The sequence below is a fragment of the Anser anser genome (assembly GCF_964211835.1).
Source record: "Anser anser genome assembly, chromosome: 5".
Classification (NCBI taxonomy): Eukaryota; Metazoa; Chordata; class Aves; order Anseriformes; family Anatidae; genus Anser; species Anser anser.
This window is the reverse complement of record NC_139725.1, coordinates 65,034,220-65,043,586: the sequence shown is the minus strand read 5'-3', so window position 1 is coordinate 65,043,586 and position 9,367 is coordinate 65,034,220. Positions and strand designations below refer to the sequence as shown.

The following is a 9,367-nucleotide window of genomic DNA, read 5'->3' as shown; positions in this document are numbered from 1 at the left end:
CTGACCAGAGGATGGTTTTAAAACAGATTGCTGATTAGCCCTTTCTGAAAGCAGTTTCTTGACTTCTACTTGTCTTAGAGGATGCTACAACTCCAGTGTAACTGTCCTCAAAGAATCATCTTCAGAAATATTGTGGGCAGCTCATAATCAGGATAAATGAAAACTTCAAAGCATAGGAGTCTTTCATTAAAATCAAGAAGCAGCTCTGAAAGTCTCATTTATCCCTTGTCTGGGTGGGTGAGGACCAACCAAATATTACATGCTCTGTGAATTATTCCTGTTGGTGCTGAGCCTCGGGTAAGGCTCCACAGTGTGATGGACAAACTGAAGTGGGACCTGGATCTTCTCCTTCGATCTGCTTAGGAATTGCTGATCCTCTGTGAGCCTTATTTGCTCATATACATTAAATTTGAACAATAAGACAGATCTGTATTTGTGAAAGAATTTATGGGTGAAAAGTCTTTTATAAGCAGAAAATATTGCTAATAGCTTGGCGTGGAAATTTCAGTGTTATTCAAATAATTTTTTTTGAGCAACAGCAATATTCAAGAACAAAGATTTATTCAGTTAACAACATCCTCGTCTCAGTGGTGGTTTGGTTGAACTCCCCAGGTAGGCAGTGGAAACGTGACCAGATAGCAGCTCTCAGGATGCTCCCATCTGAGCCTGTCAGCCTCAATTCCCTCCTCGATCAGGAGATATTTAAGGTGCTCTTCCACTTCCAGCACCTGCATTGCAATGGGAAGCATTTTGTGATGGCATTCCTCAGTCTATGAATTCTAAGGGAAATCTAGATGACAAGGTGGAAGATATATATATTTGATATCATATATGCATATATGTAGACATCTGCTTTTGATCAGACAAGTCCCGCATCTTGTTCTTGATAGCGGTACTTCAGTAACAAAACTCTCAAAAATTGTCCTTGATAGGAATGCACTTTAATAGAGGATCAGGAGATCTTTAGAGATTAAAAACCTCTCTGAAAACTGAACATGAAGAAACTTGTAGCTCACCATAACCATAGCATGATAACTCTTTGTCATAACTCACCTACTTGTAGTCAACATTAATACAAGCTAAGATCAGTCCTTATTTCTTTCCAGCCTATAGATCACAATGAAGAAAACACAGGAGATATTGGAAACTAGTAAAACAGACATTAAAGCAACCCTAAGATAAAAAGCTGTGAAGGCAAGACAAAGAAAAGAGTGACCTTCATTTAGCTGCTGCTCGTCAAAGTGCCTCGGAAAAGCAGCCTGGAGAGAAGGACTTCCAGCACCTTTCTGAAAGATCACCCAGCTCCTGCACAGGGATGCTGTCATAGCTAAGAGTAAGAGTGGGCTGAATGACAAAATATTCAAAATGCCATAGATAATTGAACAGTTAATATGCTCATTTATTCAAGTTCTGTAAACCTCAAAATAGCATTTTCAAGTGTTTTAATTTTTTCTTCATCAGTTCCACGCAGACTCCTTCTGGACTTAAATAGCTGCTGAACTGAGACGATTTAAGGGGAACGAGCAGTCTGGTGTGCCCGGGGCCCCACAGCCCTGCCTGCACAGAGCCACGGCTGCAGCAACCTCTGACCTGCTGCTCTGCTGTGAAGGTCTGTGGGGCTTGGTGCTCTGCTCAGAGCATCAAAGGGATTCACTGCACACAGCATTTCGGAGTGAAACTCTTCTGTCAGTGACGTGGATAGGTTTCCCAAGTTTTATTTCACTTTTCTCTCTACATATTAAATCCCCACTTGCATATGAAGACAAAGTAACTGTGCATTGATGTAGCACATCCATGTGCAGATGCTGTTTAAGCATGCACCTACCATGCTGCTCCACACCAGCGAGCACATTTCCTTAATCTCACATGCATATTTATGACAATATAAAACACAAATGGACTATATTTAGCCCTTTGTCGTAGACAATGACTCCCTTAAGCTATCTGAGGCACTGGTCTTTTGTTTTACTTAAATCTTTCTGCTCAATTGAATGGGCAAAAGCTCTGACCTGCAGGATCTTCAGCTTTGTGGAGCAGGCTGGGAAGTGCTGTGCATGCAGTCGCACTGGGAGCGTGATCATGCATCATGTCCCAGTGTGCCTGTGGCTCTGCTTCACTGTTGGCTGCTTGCTGAGGGATCAACGCTTTGGAAAAAGCAAACCTTGCTTTGAAATTGAGGGCCCTACATCTTTCTACAGTGGAGTTACAACAGAGGTCATGGCTGGGCACTTTTGCCCATCCCCTCTGGGCTGGCACCCAACAGCGATGTTGGTCCCCTCCGGGGTTTGCACTGCTCAGGGGCAATGGTGAATACTCTCCTATCAGCAATCTTGTCTGGTTTTGAACAACTGAAAATTCAGGGAAACTTCTTAATTCTTAGGGAAAACACCAAGTGCATTCCCTTCTGGAAAACACCAAGTGCATTACCTTCTCCTAAAAAGGTGTAGGATTATCGTAAAACTGAAGAGATTAAAAAATAATAGTAAATTAAACAAACAAACAAACAAACAAACAGGGGTTCCCTTTTATCTACTTTCTTGTTCTTCTTGTGAGGAACATGGTTTCCATCTGCAGACTTTGTCCAAAAGCCAGGCTCAGGTGACGATGTGCCTCCAGAAGCCGGAGCTCTGAGGAAGGAAAACCACCCCCCAGCTAGTCGGGCACACATGCAAGGCAGAAGGGCTCGGTGTCAGTGTGCCGTTCACAGGTGGGTTGGTAACATTTGGGGTGTATCAGCAGGATAGGCTGAAAGCTGCCAGCTTCATCTTGCACAGATACACAATGGCAGAAGTGAATACCAGATCGAGTGGGTGAACAATCCTGGCCCGGGCCCTTCACACAAGGAAGAATTTCAGCTCCAAACCAAATGCCTCTGAAGTTATTTTTTTGTTGCCTACTAGCCTAGGTCATACTAAAGTCTTCCGACGCTCTGGTTCAAAGGGCAGATGTTCTCCAGCAGGCTTCCACAAGAGATTTTCTTCTACCCTGAAGGCATAGAGATATATAGAGGGTCATAAAGGGGGATGGATGTGCTTGGGCAGAAGGCAAGCCCAGAAGAAGGCCGTTGGCAAACCCTGCTCTCTGTGCCTCTTCACCTTTCTCTGGCGCTGATTGCAGAGAATTGCTAACTGCAGCTTAATGCCCTGGTTAAGAGGGAAAGAACATTGACTCTGCAGGCAGCAGTGCTCTCCTGGGCTTTGAATTCCTCGAATAGTTCGGTGTGAGAGAATTTTCTGTGTGTAAATATTTACCTGTCTATTCTCCTGCTTGGCAGGTGAAAATTAAACCAGCAGTCTGGGTGTATAGCACAGGTCTCCAGAGTCTTTTACTGTTCATACAAGGCTTGTCTGTGAAACAAGTGCCTTGTGTAAAGACATTACACCTGTGGCATGAGGGAAGGACAGGTTAACCAGCCCAAGAAGAAGCCTCTGAGAAGCATGTCCTCTCTGCTTGCTCCTGTGGCCACCAGTGGCAGGCATTGGCAGCACTCACCTCTGCCAGGGGAAGCAGCTGGGATGCAGTGAACATCCCCTGCAGTAAATAATGTGGCCAGCCTGGGGTAAACACAGCGTGCACAGAAGCCTCCTCGCTCCCCAGAGGCCAGATCTCAGGCACTCAAATGTGTGAATACAGGCAATGATTTCCCTTGCCTCAGCTTCCCTGTAATTCTCCTGTGTATGTGTGTGTTTGCGCAGACACCAAATGCAGCAGGAGAAGGTCATGCAACTTGCTCAGGATCAGAGCAAGACTGCCGACAGCCCAGCCCTCCGGGCAGGCTGCTGAAGCAGGTTTTGGTCTCCCCCCACAGGGCCCTAAACCCTGGCCAGCCGCGCTCAGCTACTCCTCTTCCCACTCCCTGGCAGGTCCGATGAGCGATGCCCAGCACACACCCAGACGGTTAAGCCCTTTGAATGTTCCCTTACTACAGGCAAGTAGGAACAATTTGAAGAGAGAAGTTTGGATCTGGCAGGAATGGATTTTCCTCATGGTTAGACATTGGGGTATGAAAGAGGAAGAACTCTTCTGCCATGTAATGAATTATGCCAAAACGATTGCACAAAAATGATACAAATAATCAAAATAGTTAATCCTAGCAATGACAAACTGAGCTGCCTTCTCATGTCCAGGATTCGCGTTCACGTTTTGCATGGCTGAAGCTGGTTGCTGAATTCAGCCTGAACTCGCAAATAGCTGTGGCCACTCCGTGATTGCATTCCTCTTGAGAGACTAAGTGATAAATGAGGAAATAAAAACTGTCCGACTGAATCAGGAGGTGAGGTTCATGCTCAGACCTGAGCACGGAGCTGCTCAGCAGCTGCATGGGGTCGGCAGCCACCCCACAAGAAATGTCGGTCTGCGGGGTGCTGCTGGCAGGCTGGTCAGGCGCTGACAGGTGTCAGAACTGCACTTCTGAGCCTCTTAGCTGTTCTTGCCTTGCCTTTCCATGTATTGTACTTTTTGTTAGTTTGTACTGGCAGGGAGCAGATGGGTTGTCAATAGGAGAAGCTTCATGGAGACTTTTGCTTGGGTCATGGAAAAAAATCACTTTAAAAATATCAAACTATGATCCTGCTGTGATTTACAGTGCTTTTTAAAAAGTAAAAGATTACCAAACCCCCATGCAGAGGAAACTGCACCTTTTGCACCCCAAAGGGTGCTGCTCAGGCACCCATGGGCTACAGGACCCCAAAGGGAGACCTTCACCTCTGCCTCCACTAAGCCAACACAGAGGAATATGCAAGTCCTGCACTTTACACAGGGAAAAGATAGTGGTATGTTCTGAAGCACAAATCAAAAGAAATACAGGAAGCAAGGCTTCAGATGTTGGAGTTTTGTTCCTACTACATGATATGTATTTTTTTCTGAGCTGTCCCCTCTGGTTCACCAGTTCTGCCTGGAAGACAGACCCAGATATCTCCATGTAACACTCCATGTATCGTGCATAGGACCAGACAAAAACAGTGCTCGGGCATCTTGATTGAAATTCCTATTTTCTATCATGCATAACTGGCAGTAGCCATGCCAGTCCACGCTGTTGTCAACCTGATCTCCTTCTAATGAGGGTTTGCTTCTTCCTCCTAAAACCGTTTGCAGTATAAAAAATACGTCCCCGAGGCTGAGATTTGCAGAGACACTCCTGGCAGTAAGGTATGCAAATCGGACCAAATTTCACCTAACTCCATCGGGCTGGATTGAAAAGCCCTGTGTTACACCACCCGCACCGGGATTCAGGCTGTAACACCTGGCCTGGTGCTTTTGAATCCACTGGCCACATGCAAACAATTCTAAGAAGCAGCAGACATCTCAAGGACAATACCCATCCTTGTGTGAAATTTAGGGATCAGGTAGAAAGACCTGTGTCAGTAGCCGCACCGAGAGAAAGGAGGCAGAACTGTTACGTGCTGTCAGAAATTGTGAAATGTCCCACGTATTTTACCTAGTTACAAACAGTGGAGGAAGGAGACAAATATGAACTGCCTGATTAGTATCAACCTGCTTCAGAGGTGTCATCAGACTGTTTCTTTTCTTGTCATTAAGGCTGTCACAGGCAATACGAGACCGTGGATGGGCATAGCTGTATGTGATTCCGATAGTCATGGAGGAAATCAACCTTTGCAAACTTTCCTGCTCATAGCTGCTGATGATGATTGTTATTAGCGATTGTGGTCCTGTTTTGCTATTATTCCTCTAAGAACAGTAGAAAAAATACCACTTTTGACCTGTATTCTTACAATCTTAATGTACAATGCAAGAGGATACCAAAAGGAAAAAAAAAAAAGAAAAAAAAAAAAGAAAAAAAAAGGGAAAAAAAAAAGGGTCAGAAAAGGTAAAGATGGGTCATTAACAACATTAATAAGTTAGGAATAGATGTAAGTGTGCTCTAAAGCTTATGCTGATGTACTACAATGGTTCTTTTTTACTTCAATGGTATTTTCTTCAGAGCTTTATATCCCTGGGTGGATCCAGGTATGTCTGAGTACTCTGAATAATAACAGCTAATAATAGCCAGAAAGAATGTCTATGAAAACGAGGAAAAGCAGCTCATTTTGTGCACTCCTCATCAGGTATTATTAGAATATGCCATTGATAATACAAGAAAAGATTTTCAACCGCAGAAGAGATGAAAAAACTCTGGATGTGAAAAGGATAAGCATGAATACTAGCGTGCTGGAGCCTTGTACCACACTGCAGTAACACCTGGAAATTGGCTCTGCTGTAACACTACCAAAAACAACAGTGGTGCCACCTTCAACACACTGAAGAAGGTGCCTGGACTCACTGGTGCCTTGACCTTGCAAAGACCTGCCTTATCATTTGCTTTCCAGTTAGGTGAAAGGAAATACTAGCTGCGGCAGGACCCAGAGCTTAGAAACAGACATTTCTGGAGCCTTATCCAGCCACCTCCAGTGAGAAATGCTTCACGTGGCTGTAGCTGTGCTGATCTTTGCTGAGCAGAAGGGAAGGAGGCTGTTGGCAGGTGATGTTCAAAGGTCACTTAGCAGTTGCCAGCAGTTACCACCCACCAGTGTCAAGCAGGTGGCCGTTGGACAGACACACCATAATGTACTCAGTCTCAGGAAATAGATTGTTACTACACCTTCCATGAGACTAACAACCAGGGCTATGCAAGGCAGGGATTTACAGGCTGTAAGTGCCCACATCTCATTCCAAAATAGACAAAAGCCTGACATTTCCTCAATCCCCATGATTTTTGTAGAGATCCTGGGAAGCCCTCCCTCCAGATAGCTGTGCTACGTGCCGATGAGTCACTCTGTCGCACTGGATGTCTTTGGAGAAGGACAGAAATAATGTTCCCACTGTCCCGTGAAGAGAGCTGGAGAGGAAATGTCAGCCAACGGCATATGCAGGGTATTGAGCATGCAGGCACTGCAGCCGCGTGGGGACCAGACGGGCCCAGGCATCTGCTTGCAAAGATGAGGCCAAGCAGAAATGAATCCTGGCAGATGGCTGGATGGGGTGCTCCATCCTCTCCTCGCGTGGCGGCCTTGCCAGCCACACGGAAGCACAGAGCCCAGTCTCTTGGAGACTGAGAAATGAAGCAGCTCAGCACTAGGAACACATTGCTTCTGCCACTGGCAAAGTGGGTCAATTATTTATCATTCATGTTCTAAGGTTGAGCACAAATGTGTGCTACAGCTTTGTTTAGCTCACGGGAAATTGTTTTCATGAGCGATGCATTGAAGGTCATGGTTTATCAATCATGAACAAGGTAGAGATAATACAGTTGGTTGTAGCAGCTTCCTCCTGTAAAACATTCCAGGGGAAAATGATTGCTTTTGCCATGTTCTGTGGGAAAAGTGATAGACTAAGATCACTCTGCTCCATTTAGTTGTGCTTTTAGCTCCTCACTGTCTTTCCAAGTTCAATTCACACTTTCTGAGTCTGGATCTCCTGTACTCAAAGCAGCATACTGTAAATATTTGAAAAATTTTACCCATGTTTTCTTCAGCACTCATTTTCAAAATCTTCTATTTAGTGTCTTGCCTAGCAGTGATCTAAGTGACTATGCCAACCTCTCCCACTTAAAACAGTTCAAGGCAGCACCTCTGGAGCAGTCAGTAACAGAGATGGTAAATATATGAAGCTTAGGAAAGAAAAAAAAAAAAAAGAAAGAAAAAAAAAAAGTCTCTTTGAATAATTAGTTCTAGCATGGAAGACAAAGAAATCAGAGTGATTCATGTTCAAGAAAGGACCATTATGAGCAGTGTGTATGATGATGGAAAAGTGAGGTGATTACAGAAATGACAGAGAAACCTAAGATGTGTTTGCACTGAGATTGCTCAAAGACAATGTTTTCTCTTGAGTTTTTCTCAAGGGAATTTTCTTTGCTTTCCATATATTCTTGTGTGAAAAGAAAAGAATAAACAATGTCAAGAAGACAGTGAACTTATTCTAAGTTTATCTTGCATCCCATCAGGTTGTTAGATACATCAGGTTCTTAGATATTTCTTAGATATAGTGGCTAACAGAACAGGAGAAAGTTCTCTTCCAAGGCTGAACAAAAACAGGGAAAGTTCATGTTCACCAGAGAGCTTATACCAAATTCTGCTCTGGCAGTCACTGAGGGTAGGTTGAAGGAGAGCAAATCACACCACAGTTGGAGGACCATTACTCAACCCATCTAGGCACTTAAATGGCTTCCTCTGTGTGAGAACCCTTCTGTGGAGGGATTCTTAACTCTGATATATGTCTCTGTGATATTAACACCAGCCTATAACTAAAATAAAAAAAAATTAAAAAAATAAAAAATTGTTTTAATTGGCTTTGTGAATAACAGCCAATGGGTCCTCCTTGTTTTACTTCCTATTTAAAATACAGTGTATTAATCAGTAAAGGATGTACCTTTAGAAGTTTGCAATGGTGGGGAATTCAACAAAGCTCTTGTGAAATAGTTCCAGGATTAATCACCTCGTTGTTTAAAAGTTCTGCCATATGTCTAAATTTGCCTTATTTATTTTCTAGTTATTGGAATAAAGAAATCAACTCCTCCACAGAAATTCAACAGATATCCTACCAAGAGTATGGCATACATTCTTTGTTCCTCAATGTCTATTTATTAGACTGTATTAAGCTGCTTAATTTTTGTATTTAACTTTTTTAACCACCTCTGCAATAGCTTCTCATTAGTGCTATTTGTAATTTACTAGTAGTTGTAGTTTTTCATTCTATTTATAGTTTAATAATCTCCTAATTAATGTCATCTGTAATCTTAATTATTGAGAACTTAGGGTTATTGTTTCAAATATTAACGTGGTCAAGATGTAATATTAGGGATATCAGTGAGAGAGTAACTTCTTGGCAGCTAGAAAGGCTTCAATTCACTAATAACTGCCCATGCTGATAAAGTGTCGTTCTATGGATCTGAAGGTCGGGTGGTACGAAACGCTTTATGGAAATCTAAGGATACATCAATACAACCAGTTGCATGGACCTAGCTAGCTCAGATATTTCTAGCAAGGTAACCACAGAAGTTATAAACCTTATCAAGTAGGCTGAGTCTACATTCAGGTCACTATCTTCTCAATTTTTAATAAAATTGAAGGTTACCTCCATAAACCTCTCCAAACTGTGAGAGAGATGTCCAGGCTAATCAGTGCTGAAGCATGGCCCAAAAGCCCCTATCCAGGATTAGCCCAGAGCTCATTCTCAGGCGATACCAGTCATTTGGCAGATTTTAAACACTTCTGGTGTAACTTTTTCCAAAAAAAAGTCTGGGCAACCTCCTTGTGTCCTCTGTGTGATCCGGATGATGGTTCAGGTTGTATGTTAGGAAGAGGTTCTTCACCAAGAGGGTGGTTGGGCACTGGCACAAGCACCCCAGGGATGTGATTATTGCACTGAGCCT

The 9,367-nt window shown here is 43.4% G+C and overlaps 1 long non-coding RNA gene across 1 annotated transcript; it reads left to right on the top strand.

Annotated features, from left to right (window-relative positions):
* The first annotated feature begins 66 nt into the window (after positions 1-66).
* Positions 67-3,388, top strand: LOC310900161. The gene is made up of 3 exons (XR_014584879.1): positions 67-297; positions 1,107-1,333; positions 1,462-3,388. It is a non-coding gene; the product is annotated as an uncharacterized lncRNA (long non-coding RNA).
* Positions 3,389-9,367: the final 5,979 nt, after the last annotated feature.